Consider the following 12,977-nt stretch of genomic DNA (forward strand, 5'->3'; position numbering starts at 1 on the left):
CAAAGACTTAAACTTCCTTCCACTAGGCCTTTCCACCTAACATTCCACTCCTAATAGTACCTCAAGTAGTGACCACACACCATACACACAGACGATGGGGATCGTTCACACAAACCCTAGTGCCTCCTGAGTAGTGTGTAGGTTTCTCTTCAAGTTGTTTTGTAGAGCCTTTGTGTGGTTTACCCACCAGTGAATGTGAGGCATATTTGTATTGTGTTTCTATTTTTGTTTTGATATGTTGTGTCATTTATCCCAGGCTAGCCTTCAACCCATTGTGCAGTGTGCTGAACCATCTGAGCATTCACAAATGCACTTGCCATTTTCAAGTACTTAAAACGTTTTAAATATCTTTCTGCTATTCCTGCTCTCATTTATTTTGTTTGTGATCAAAGAACAAACCTTTTTCAGTTCTTTATTTTTTTAATTTACTTTTTAAACTTATTTATTTATGTCTCAGCATGGAACATATTTGTCTGGAACGAATGTTGTATGCAGTATTTGGGGGAGAATATCTTAAACATTTATATCAGTTGGGTTAGTTTGGGTGGAAGCATTGTGCAGGCCTTCTGTGTTCATTTATTTCCTTATTGTATTAAGCTAATTTGTTGGTGTGCCTATGTGGGTGGATGCTTGAATGCCACGGTGCACTTACTGAGATCAGAGGACAACTTGAAGGAAGGGCTCTTTTCTTTCTCCTGGGACCCCAGTGATCAGGCCTAGTTGCAAGCAACTTTGCCCTCTGAGCTGCCCTCTTACTTTTACCATCACGCACAGAGCTGCCCACAGCCTTCCCTCTCCTCCCCTGTGCTCTTATGGGCCACCGCTGAGTGGACGGAGCTCACATGCTTGGCTGCAATTGCTGGTATCACACATTCCTTTGTCGACGTTGTTGGTTCTAGGTGTATACCCTGCTAGCATTGTGTCTTTTTTAATGAGTTGCCTGGTCTACTTGTTGTTTAGTGTCTTCATCCCCATTTGTCTGGTATTAATTCATGCAGTCCAGCTTTCTTTTAATTTTGCATGGTGTTTACATGTATACACTTGAAGCTATGTTTCAAAATTCCAGCTCTAGTTACTATGGAAGATGTATGAATACAACTTGCCTTTTGATACAGTTCACTCATCTCTACTTCTTAATTTGATTAGGCAAGTCCAGCCAGTGGTTTTCATGCTACATGTGTCCCAGGATAGCCGTAGCTGTGGCCTCCCATGTTCACAGACAACATTATACCCCAGCATCAGAAGGCTGGGCACACCCTGATAGATCAGCGACATCAATGCTGCTGTCATTGCGGCTTGTTAAATCAATCCATCTTGCTGATTGCCTTCTACTTATCTAGTGCCCTTGGGTGCTCAGCACCTGCTGCTCCATCTCACTGAGCACTTGGGTTGACGGGCTGGCAGTTAGTCTGTCCAAAAGGCATGGCCTTCCTCATTGTGTTAGCCTTAGTAGCTGAGGAGGCACTTAGAGGCCTGTGCTTTGGCTTGGTTCATCCACAGTGTTCTCCAGAGCACTGGCCCAGGACCAGCTGTCTGCCTGTAGCCTTCCCATCTGCATTCTGTGTCTGGGGTCTCTCTTCTCTCTTCTTCCCTTTCCTTACGAGGGCAGGTCCCTTGTGCCCACTTGAAGCTAGATGCAGATTTGCCCATCATTCTGTGGCTTGGACAGCAGATTGGGGATCTTAGTTGCTTGATTTCCCCTGGGAGACTGGTCTGAATGAGGTCCAGGGAAAGTAATCAGTTTCTTTCTCCATAGTGTCTATTTCGGCTTTCTCAAGCTTCCTGGCTGCCAGAGCTCAACCTTTTATCCCCAGGGTGGTATCTGTTTCTTCGGACAGCTTGTACTAACAGATTTCTTCCTGTGTAGTGCTGGGCCAGAGTTCTTCACTTTGAATCCTCAATTTGTAGACTTATTTTCTTCAAAATCTGAGTTGGAGGGTCTACTTCAGTCAGCTGTGGTGCACAGGGCCAGTGCTGGGTGTGCTCAGGCATCGTCTTGTCTCTGTCGAAAACTGCTCCCTCTGTTGATGTGTGCACAGCACGCAAGTTGCCTGTCAGGAGCATCCCGTGTGACCTGTTCTGCACCCATCAAATGTAGCTCGAGCATCTCTGTCTCCTGATAAGTCCCCATGTTCCCATGTTTGACCATCATGGTCCAGCCCCCATGCCCTGCCCCTGGGTCTCTGCAGCCTTCTGACCTGCTTCCTGATGTTTTCTCATTTTATTTCCCTAGAACTAGGGAAACAGATTAGGAATCTCTCTCTTTTTTTTTTTCTTCTGTCAGTACTTTCATATCTTTTCTGAACATTGTATGCTTTGAGCATGTGTTCACCAGTGAATGGACCAGATTTTTTTTTTTCTTTTTTGTGAATGATGCTTGTGTGTATTCTTTGGAGCCTCCGTGTGTAGCTGTGTCTTCATCTCCTTTGGCTGGACACCTAAAAGTGAAGTTGCTGGGTAAAGCAGGGAGGGTTTTCCCCTTTCTGACTGAGGCTGTTTTCTGGATCACTATACTGTCTGTGCTGCTGCCTGGTTTGCTTTTTTTTTTTTTTTTTTTTTTTAGTTCTTAGTACTTGTTTATTATGTTTTATTCAGATAGTAACACTAATGTTCCTAACACACGCTCCCCTATACTTTCCCTATGCTAATTTTCTGGCTGTTAAGTAAAAACATTTTAAACTCAACAATCAGTTTATAGCCACTGTTCCTATCAAATGGTGATATACCAAAATCCCAATTCTCATGAATTTTAACACATTCAAAGCACATTATTTAACCTAAAACCGAAAAGCTGTGCCTTAACTTTATATAAAAAGATAGCCACATCAGTTTAATTGCATGTGATGCTACCTCTCCAATTTATTAAAAATTGTAGTAAGCATAATAATAAAAGTAGTGCTCCAAACTCAGGCTGTGCACGGGGAAGGCACTATAAGAAGACATAGAGACTGCCTTGCAATTCGAAGTACGGGTTCCTTCAGAGACAGAGAAATAAGAGGACAAATCCAGCTGTCTGAACGACAATTCACCCTACACATTTTATTTACGGTTTTGTTCACTGTCTTAATGTGGATGGGACCGCTTTTCTACTTGAGCCGTTGTAACCAAAGCAAAATAACCTAAGTGATACAGAGTGTGAAAATACAGCATAAAGATACAAAAATGGACATGCTAATTCTACTTAGGGATGTAATTATGGTGTTACAGTTTTATAGTCCACAATTATGTTTAGGGATCACACAGACAGAGATCACTGATTTAAATGAAATGCATAAATTTGTAGCAAAGCTTTGGAGTTAGAAAAAAACCAAAGAAATTACCAAAGAACGTACAAATTTAATGCTTATTCCGCTTTTCTGTCGTATTCCTGGATTTTTTTCACTAGTGTTACATGAGGAAAAAAAACAAAAGCAAAAGGAATGAAAAACTGACATCAGAATCACTGATGTTTTCAAGGAGGAAAGCAAATGAATTAACATCTAGCAGCCATCAGCAAGAGGACAGCAGGGACAGTGCTGTGACAGGAAACAGAAGGCTGCTAGACAGCTGTACTCAGACTCTCACACCAGCAAAACCCCCTCCTATGTGGAGTGGAACAGAACCAGACCTCTTCCTGCTAAGGTGATAGAAATGCAAGTTTTTTTCTGGAATGCTGTAGAAAGGCAGATATGTTTGTCGTGGTGATGCTAACCATGACAAAGCAGGCCAGGAACACATCTGTGCATTCTGGGGTGACGTATACTGTAATTCTTTGATTGGGATAGTGGACACACTAGCAAACATTGGGGGTGGGGGAGGAGAATGGACACAGACGTAAAGACAAAGGCGAATGAGACTTCTCTTATATCTTAGCAACGCTTGGATGGAATCAACTTCCTCGCAGTCCACTCTGCTTCAGCGAGGCTTTGATTCAGCTCCCAATCTTGATTGCATGACGCAGTCTCCTGTGAGAATGCTCAGGTGTCTTCTTAAACATCAAACCTATTTTTAGTGGTGGAGCTGCTCTCTGTAGCTGTGTCGGTGTGGGACTGATAACCAATCACTATCTTTGGAGGAAGTCTTACCTTTCCTTGTACACCCTCCCTAAGTGTGTGACTGCATCTCTGTTTTCACATTCAGTCGTCCATATCACTATCTTATCACCTTTAGCTGTAACATTGACAACGGCTCCACAGACGTCACCACTGTAGTCATCAAAAGATTCACCAGTGTCTTGCCAAAATCGATCGAGGTCACTCAGCCTCTGCTGCCTATTCAATGTAATTAGCCATCGTCCTATCTATTTGTTTTTCTCATCTTCCCACATAGGCTCAATATCATCCTTAAAAATTGAGTAGTCACAGCCAGGTATTAAATTCTAGACAACTGGATATGGTCATATAGAGCCTAAAAGTCTTCAATTGTATCAAACTTGAGATTAATTGAAGGTTTGCTTTTATCATTTTTTAAAAACTAGAGTGCCCACCTGTTCTGTAGAGGGTGTTTAATACAGTGCTCTGGGTTAGCAGCCTCCTGACTGGACGCTGGTTTTTCCTCTTCCACAGGTGGGAAATTAATGGTACAGGTTATTTCCAGTTCCACAGTCATCATCTTAGATCGATCTGCACAGCCTGTGTGTGTGTGTGTGTGTGTGTGTGTGTGTGTGTGTGTGTGAGTGATTATGTTTTGCCTTTTCACTTTCTGATTTTGAGATAATTTTGGGTTTATAGAAGAGTTGCAGATGTATTATATGGTAAGGATTGCTTATGATGTTCAATTTGACAGAATCTAGGAGACAAACCTCTTTCTTAGACTGGTTTCATTAACTGAGGCAGGAAGACCCATTCAAAGTGTATGCAACACTTTCTGTGGGCAGAGGTCCCAGACTTTAAAAACACGAGACACTGAGCTGGGCATCGGTGCTCTCCTCTCTCCTGACTGTGGATGCAGTATGACCTGCTGCCTTATGTTCTTGCCTCCAAGGTATTCTGGCCATGACGCCTCCCCTTCAAACTATGGGCTAGAACAAACTTTGCCTTCTCCATTTGTATCCATATGTTTATCACAGTAATGGAAAAGTATCTGATATACATAAAGAGTTCTCAACAACTTGTGCTCAGCTCCTCCTAGTGCATAACCCTCAACCAGGGATACTTCTGCTCCTTCCTAGGCTGTCTCAGAGACTTTTCTGGGTGCCACATCTTAGGGGTCAGGGAATACTACTGACACCTAGTGGAAATAAACCAGGGCTGCTGCTATGTACCCCGAGATGCCCAGGGCAGCCCAAGGCAAAGAATGATCAGTCCCCAGATGGAGCTGTGCTAAGGATAAAACCCCCACTCCAATGCGTATGTTGGATGTGAACTGTGTGCTTGTGTGCAGCGAGCAGGGAAAGTTGAGACACTGCTCTGGCAGCGTCCCACAGTGGTTCACTAACATGCCATGGCTGTCCACTAGAACTCTCTCTCTCTCTCTTGAGCCAGACTTCCACCCAGGGCGCCACGTCAACAGCTGTTGGATCTCTTTAGTCTCCTCAAATCTTTGACAGTTTCCTGGTATAGTCTTGTTCTACATAGATGATTTTTGAGGAATGGTTCTGAGATATTTCATAAACTGTCTCCCAAGTGGCTTTGCCTGCTGCTTCCTAGTAATTAGTTGGAGTCATAGAACTTTGGGGAGTGTAATCCAGAGTCAACAGTCTTCTGTTTGCACTGTAGGAAGACTTCTGTGATGTCAGCATGCCTTTGCTCATACAGTTTAGATGGTGTGTGTCTGGATGCTCACGTTCTATGTTTCTGAAGACTTGTGAGGCAGAGACCTCCCTTGTGATTGAATCAAATAAATAAATACACAATATGTTATAATTGTAAGTTTTAAAGTCTAATGATGTTATTCAGATTTAGTTTACATGTTCTGCGTGGTGCTGACAATGACCTACAATAGCTGATTTTTGTTTCAGTGAGTGTTTTAATTTAAGTGTATAGTAAACAAAAGCATAGAACCAAATAGCAAGGAGCAGATAGAGAGGCCACAAACATCGTGGAGGTGGGAGCTTGGAACACACAGCATGGATGACTGGGGTTGCTGGGCTCAGAGAGCAAACAAAGGGTAACCTCATCCAACTGTATAACGTCTGTTGCATATGTGTGGTGGTTTGAGTAAAGACAGCCCCGTACTCTCATATACTTATGTGCTTGAATGCTTGCTCACCAGGAAGTGGAACTGTTTGAAAGGTGTGGCCTCGTTCGAGGGAGGTCACCAGGGGTGGGCTTTGAGGTTTCAAAAACCTTGAAAGGCTCAGCCTCTTTCCTGAGCTATGGATCAGGTTGTACCCCTCAGCCACCCACATTCCTGTGCCATGTGTACTGCCATGTTTCCCACCATGATGGTAATGGACTAAACCTCTGAAATGATAAGCAAGTATTCAGATAAATGCTTTCTTTTATAAACTTCATGAGAGCATGTATTGGTCATGGTGTCTCTTCACGGCAGTAGAACACTGACTAAGACCATATACCATAAAGTTCTGTATAATGTCCATAACATACAGTTCACCAGTAGAGCATTCTTACACATGTCAAAGTTTACTGGTATGGTGTTATTACATATACCATACAGTTTACAACTTTCAGATTTCTAGTTGATAGAGTTTAACATAGTCATATAACTGTGTAATATTCTGCAAGGAATTTTGAAATTTTCTTACTACCTCCAAAAGAAATCCCGTTGCCATGACTAGTTTCTACTCACATGGCCTCAGTCCTCTACCCTTAGCAGCAGGAGCCTGTTTTTTGTCTCCACTGTGCATAGCAGTGTGACCCTGTGGTTCATGGTCTTTACTCAGCCTGTTTCTAGGGCTCACCCATTTGGTAGAACACATCAGGTCTTCATCTTGTCCACCTGTTTGGCAACTGATAACAATTCAGGCTGATTTCAGATTTTTTTCAGTTGGAATAGCATTGCTTCTACTGTTTGAGAGAAGATTGAAGGGAGGGTGCATCCTTTCTGTTTTCCCCCAGTTATGGCTTCTCTCCTCCTCCCAACTTGGTGCTGTAATTTGGGGAAAGAGTTTCTCACTTTAATGACATTTTAAAATTATTTTCTGGGCTGGCTCAGTGGTAAAGACCACTGACTGGTCTTCCTGAGGTTCTGAGTTCAATTCCCAGCAACCACATGGTGGCTCACAACCATCTGTAATAGGATCTGATACCCTCTTCTGGTGTGTCTGAAGAGAGCTGTAGTGTATTTACATATAAATAAATAAGTCTTTAAAAATTATTTTCTTATAAAAGAAAATAATATGGATTGTATATTTTGAGACTTTGAGGTTTCAAAAACGTTGCTAACCAAAGCTCACACTGGCTTTTTCCCTGGATTCATTTTCTTTTCAGAAATTTTTATGGTGGAGCTCCCAACATTAGCTTTCCAGTCCGTTTTGTATTAGTCTCCGTGCATGCTTAGGTCATTAATTAGACAGGAGTTAGGTCATTGGTTCCCAGTGTCCGTTTACTCCGGCATTGCTTTCAAAAAGATGTTTTCTTCCCCTGTTGACCTTTGTAAAAACTCATTGGTGATGTATGCCTACGCCTATTTCTAGACTCCCACCATGACTTTTATCTATTTCTCCTTGTAGTTTTATTGATTTTTACTCTGTAGCTTGAAGCTGTGATATTTAGTACATAGACATTTAGGATTATTATATCTTCTTTATAAGTTCACCCCTTTATCACTGTGGAATGACTTCATCCCTGATGATGTTCTCTGTCTGACTTTGAGGTAGCCACCCTAGCTTTCTGTAACTCCGATTACTTTTCCACTTTAAATATATGTGTGTGTGTGTGTATTAGAGTGTGTTTCTTGTCAGCAGTATATTGTTGGGTCTTGGTGTTGTAGCTGAAATGTTGGGAGCCTTTGTGTTGTGTATTGACTGTGCTCAGGCTAACGTCCTGCTGCTTGAGTTACTTGTTATAACTCTTTCCTCTTAGGGTCTTTATTGGCCTTTTCTTGGTTTAATGGAATTTTTTATGAATTCAGTTTGTCTTAATAGTTTATTAGTTATACTTGTTGTTTTGCTGTTTTAGTGGTTTCTCAGGCTTGACTTATTAGTGGTATTTTCCTACTAAACAGTGTAGTAAAATTATACTAGTGTGCTTTCATTATTGTCTTCTGGTCCTTTTGCTGTTTTGTCTTCCATTTTACATATACATATACACACATACAAATATTTATGTTCTAGAAATCCACAATTCATTATCAGTTTTATATGATTTTTTTTCTTAAAGAGTCTTAAATAATGAGATAAATCTTTACATGTGGTCATCATTTCTACTGATTTTTATTCATTTATTTAAATTCAGATTTCTATTTGGTGCCATTTTCCTTCTGGTTGGAGGATTTCTTTAATAATTTCTTAAAGTTCAAGTCTTTTTAAAATATTTAATAAAGCATTTGTGTTTCCTTGTCTTGAGCTGTTTACATTGACTTCCTGGGCTTGTCCTGCTCCTTGGAAGGCCTGCTCTTGTAGTCCCTGCTTGGGTCTTACTTGAATAGAGGTCTTGGCTCCTTGCTGATGACTGAGATGCTCACAGCACATACCTTTCGCCTACAGTAGCCGTCTCATCTTTACAGCCATGGTGAGCGCCTCTTGTGTTTGGTGTGTGGCTCAGTGCTGCCTGCTGTCTGTGAAGGCCTCCTTGGTCATTGTGTTGCTCTGCAGCTGCAGGATGCCTCCCTGTTCTGCCTGTCTCAGGGTCCAGTGATCATGTTCCTTTCCTTAAATAATTGCTGCCACTGACCTGCCCTTCACCACTGCTGTCTTGACCAAGCCTTCCTATAGCTGTCCATGCTTCCTCAAAACAGTTTTGTGGGCTCATCCTGTGTAAAGTCAATAATACTGACGGTGGAAGAATAATCATAGGAGATTCAGGGAAGTGCCTGATATAAAGCAACTCCCTCAATGTAGTTCCTCATTCTTCAGACCATGAGAGGACCGGCAGGTGCTCTCTAGGTCTCCTGTGTTTATTGGTTACCTGTCTCCCCACCCTATATCCTCTCAGGGTTTTCTCCCAAGTCTGTGTAGGCCTAAAGAACCCATAAGTACAGGAGGGTAGGGGCTTTCCTGTGTCACGTTTACTCTGTCTGCTGGGTTGTGTCCCAATTCCTAGAGGGCTTTGGTTGGCATTAGAGCCACCATCTCTGGCCTGTGGTCGTCTCTGACCTCTTGGATGGACATAGCTGGCTTTCCTGCTCAATGGCCCTCTAGTATTTAGCACAGTACCTACAACATAGCATCCTGTAGTCAGCCCCCATCAGTTAACCAACTGCGTGAGTCTTCCATAGTCTGATCGTTGCCAGAGGACTACTTGGTGTCTTGAGCTGCAGTCACGAGGACTTTCTGGCAGTCATGGAGGTGGCTGTCTGATTTTCAGAGGATGCAGCTTTGTTTAGTTCTTTTTTTTACTTGTACATTTCTTAAAAATTATATACTATAAGTACTAGCCAAAATTTCAAGGCCTTCATATTAATCATCGAGTTTTGGGCTGTGAGCGACCGTAGATGGATTTTTGTCGTGGGGAACACTTCATGTTAATCAGTGAGCTTTGGGCTGTGAGCGACAGTAGATGGATTTTGTCATGAAGAACAGACGTCTTACTTCCGAATGACTCAAATTGACCTTATTTTTGGAACATCAGAGTGACTAATGTGACAGAAGCCATTTGCTCTGGCATTTAGACCTTTTGTGTTTCTTGAGTTTTGCCGAAGTGCTGGTTGCTAAGAAATACCCAGTCAGAGCTGCCCTCGGGTTAGAACAGTCCCAGTCCTCATTAGTTCTTCTCAGCCGTGATCTCTGGATTGGTCCCGATTTTCTTGCTCTTTCTACCTCTCTATGATTGCTATTCCAGGAGAAACCACGCTGCAGCACAGCAGACGTCCTGACGTTGCCTGTCTCCCCACCCCCCACCACACAGTAAAGATAAGGAGGAAGGCCGAGTGGGGAGCTTGCCAAGCCTGACAGCTGCCCTGAACCCCATTCTCTGCACTCATGATGAATGGAGAGACGCTTCAGAAAGTTCCAGAAACCTGAGGCCTTAGAATTTGATCATTTTAGCTGAAGAGAGAAAAAGAAGCCTTCCATATAGCTCCCATATTAGTTTAAAATATTCATATGGATGTGACACAGTGCTTTTAAAAAGGCCCAAGTGGATGTTTTGAAGCTTTGAATGGATTCTCTTGGTAAATGAATCACCATTTACAGTGCTGCAGCAATTATATATTTGTGTTAAATTTAATGTGGCGTACTGGAGCTCGAACGCTCTTTTGTTTAATGCTTTGCCTTAGAAATAATTGGGATGCGTGGATTGTGGGGGAGTGCATTTGTGAAAGAATTATTTATAATGTATACATCCCGGCTGGAATTTAAATAAGCACAACCCATAGGTCTGGCAGAGAAGCCATTAGCTGTAATGGCTTTTGGACGCTGGCCCAGCATGCAGACTTGTTGGTCCTTTCTCCATTTGTATATGGCTTGTTATAATAGACTTGTCATCCTCTCTTCCCTTTATGTTTTATATTGCTGTGTGGCTTACGAGCTTTTTAAGCCTGTCTGTAGCATAAATACTCTAAATGGGAAATGATTTTTAAACTGCATTTGTCTAATTTTCTTGATGAAGTATTTTAGTAAGAAAAGCTAGAAACCATTCGTATATACCATGTCAGATGCTTGGCTTATTCTTAATACAACTTTCTCTGTCCCATTGCCATAGAGCCCTCTGTGTGGACTGAGCTGATGGACCACATCCCTCCCCTTGTTGCTTTCTTAGAGAAAGCAGGTTGGGTTCTCTTGTGCTGGTCTCCCAGTGCGTTGTGCCTGTCCTAGCTCGGCACCTCGAGGATCCAGACAGCCAGGTGTGATCTTTGCTACCGATGATCTCATTAGCAGAGTCTCTCCTGCTGTTATTTAGGTAAAAACCTTGGTGGAGTTAACTGTCTGAAGCAGGTCTTCTCACCTCATGGGAGAAACAGACCGTAGACCTTCCAAGGAAGAAAGTTTTCTGTTAGGGACATGTTGAGACACACCAGCAGACAGTATAAAGGCTGTGTTCATTACTTGCCTGGTCATTGGCATTTACCTTACCCAGATGGACTCCATCACAGAGGCAAGCACAATAGTTAGCATGGCTCTCTGACAAGTACAGAGCTGGGGATGGAGTTGAGAGGTAGAGCACTGGCTTCATGGCACAGTCTTCCGTACTCCGCATGGCGAATACAGAAAAAGATGTGCCATTGTTGTAAAGCGCACCCTGCTTACCCAACCTGACCACTCTGTTCTTACTACTAGCCTGTCCAGTGTCTCACCAGCTTGTGTTTTGTTTGGGTCTCTGTTTTTGAGACAGGCCAGCCTTCCACTTGCTGGGTAGTGGGTGCTGACATTGACCTCTGTGTTCTCCTGCCTCAGCATCTTGACTTTTCTCGATGATCCATCTGAGTGTAAATACAAACAAGGTTGGCACATTGGGCTTGCATAAGTTTCTTAAGTCTCTGAAGCTGGTAAGGACTGTGCCTCTCTGCTTCTCTGCTAGCTGGGTATTGACTGAAGAGCCGAGGATGTTTGTTCTGTTGACCCTCCCATCCCAAGTGGGCAGTTGCATCTCTAGCATTAAGATTCCCTTCATCCCAATATTTTCAATAAACTAGGCATTGAGCAAGCCTACAGTTTGGTCAGAAATGGGTTTTCTGTTCTGCAAGGATTCTTCAGAGATGGTACCTATCTCTGTCCTGGGTCAAGGTAGGATGCACAAGAGCTCCAAGAGCTTCTCTCTCAGATGCTGAGTGTGGCTCCTGGGTACCAGTGATGTCATCTGACAGCAGTTCATCAGTTTGAGCAGCCATGGTCATCCTCACGGAGACCACTGTTTCTTTGTAGACTCTATGGCTCTGACACTTGAGTTCTGTCTTGCTCCTTGGTGTAATGAAGTCTCAGGGAGGAACTTTTCCTCTGCTGTTTGTGAGAACTCTCGAGATCTGACTATATAGGAAGGTGAGATAAATTCTTTATTTTCTTCCTTTACTTACTGGTTTCCAGGATGTTAGTTGGTGTCTTAAGTCATCTCAGATGACCACTGATGCTCTATCAGTGGTTGCTGTCATGGTTTCTGAGGGCAGTGAGGCTTCAACGTGGAGCCTGCACTTCAGTCAGCATGGGCATTGCTCTTTCTCATAATCAGGTTGTTTCAGCTCTGGCTTGTGGGAGGCATTATTCTAGAATCTTCTGACATTTCTAGTAAACTGATAGTTTACCTCCAGCTAGAATTGACTGCTTCTTAAAGAATCCATGTTCCTTTTCTGGAGAAATGATGAGAAACCAGAACATGGATACTAGGGAGCTCCTGGCTGTGAACTCAGTTATTACATCCAGAGACAAGTAAAACTCCACTTGGGGATAAAAGGGCTCTTACGCTCTGAGTTTCCTGTCCATGTATATTGTCTTCACCTTATACAATGTGAGTCTTATGTGGTAATTTACATATATTTTAGTGTTAACCTCATATCACTGCATACAGTTACTGGTGTGTGCATGCATGAGTGCCTCCCTGTGTGTGTGTGTGTGTGTGTGTGTGTTTGTGCTGCCGGGTCCTACTCCTGCCTGCTAGACAAGTGCTCTGCAACGAATAAGCTGCATCCCCAGGCCTTGTTTTACTATGGATCTTTCTGAGCTGCCCAGCTTGGCCTTGAACTTTCGACCTTCTTGTTTCAGCCTCTAGTGTAGTTGAGAAAACCTGTACTTACCACCAGGCCTGATAGGTTCTCCTCTCTTTGTTGTTGCTTGTTTGAGATTGTGTTTTAATTATAACACTTCTCCCTTCCTTTTCCTCCCTCCAAACCTTCCCACATACCTTTCCCCAACTCTCCTTCAAATTCATGGCCTCTCTCTTCATCCTTTATTTATTTATTGTTGTATTTCCTTGATTATACATGCATATTCCCAGATATAATCCTTG

At 42.8% G+C, this 12,977-nt stretch overlaps 2 pseudogenes across 2 annotated transcripts in view; one reads left to right on the forward strand and one right to left on the reverse strand.

Moving 5' to 3' along the window:
- LOC308427398 overlaps positions 1–12,977 on the forward strand; it is an 80,385-nt pseudogene that overhangs the window by 32,497 nt on the left and 34,911 nt on the right. The window lies entirely within an intron of this gene.
- Positions 3,969–4,590, reverse strand: LOC308426765 (eukaryotic translation initiation factor 4E-like; annotated as a pseudogene). Its single transcript has one exon. The product of its transcript is annotated as a eukaryotic translation initiation factor 4E-like (transcript).

The sequence above is a fragment of the Micromys minutus genome, assembly GCF_963924665.1.
Source record: "Micromys minutus genome assembly, chromosome: 11".
NCBI classification, from domain to species: domain Eukaryota; kingdom Metazoa; phylum Chordata; class Mammalia; order Rodentia; family Muridae; genus Micromys; species Micromys minutus.